A 1082-nucleotide genomic window follows, 5' to 3' on the forward strand; every position below is an offset into this window, starting at 1 on the left:
ATTTATCTTTTGATGAAAAAAAGATGACCACTAGAAAATGAATAGAAAAAGAAGGTTGAAACTAATAAGAGGATTTAAGAGAATAAATAAGTGATGACAGTTGAAATTTGAGAATGGAAAAAGATTAAATTTAATTAGGTTAATTAATAATTAAAATGATAGAAAGAAAAAGTTAATTTGGAACTTTAAATAATTGGGTTAAATTTATTTATAATGGGGTCATTTAAAATTTAAAATGGGGACATATTATATATGTATATTTTTTTCAAAAAATAAAATAAAATAAAAGTGGGGGCAAGTGCCCCTTCATGCTATTACATGGGTCCGTCCTTGCATCTATGTGACATTGTTTAGGTGTGTGTATGGTATTTAGTTTGTCTATGTGAATATTTTTGTTTAACGCCATACTTGCTGTAATTGTTTTTTATTATATTTGAACTTTATTACTTGTAATTCTAACTGGTTGGTTCGGACTATGATGGTTTGAGTGGTGACTTGATTATGTTTTGGGACGGAGGCTATGATTTAATTTTGTGTTGGGTCGGAGGCCGAACTTTGATTTTGTATTGAGTTGGAAGCCGTAATTTGGTTATGTTTAGAGAGGAGACCGTAATTGGATGAATCAGTGATACGTTTGGTTAGAATGGTTCTTTGGTAAGCAATGAAATGTTATGAAATGTTATGTTTGCTTGGAATTTTTATAAGTAAAATATGGATTTGGATTTTTGATAATTAATTATTGATTTTTGAAAAGATTCATAAGACGAGCGATAATCACTACGGTTGCAAACAATTTTCTTTTATATATCTTCTTATAACTATTCTGAAATTCCTCCAATAAAATCGTGTGGTTATATTTTCATCCATATAAATTTTTTTTTTCAAGACGGACGAGATAGCTTATGAAATTTTTTTCTGCGCATTTTATTGTATATACAATTATAATTTTTCCTCCACCTTTATTATTATATTTTTGTAAAGATGAATAGAAATTATAATTTATACTGATATATAATGTTTGTAATTACGTGTATAACAAATTTTAGCCATCATGTATATGTGTATATATATATATGAGGGAT

The sequence above is a fragment of the Arachis duranensis genome, chromosome 7, assembly GCF_000817695.3.
Source record: "Arachis duranensis cultivar V14167 chromosome 7, aradu.V14167.gnm2.J7QH, whole genome shotgun sequence".
Taxonomy (NCBI): domain Eukaryota; kingdom Viridiplantae; phylum Streptophyta; class Magnoliopsida; order Fabales; family Fabaceae; genus Arachis; species Arachis duranensis.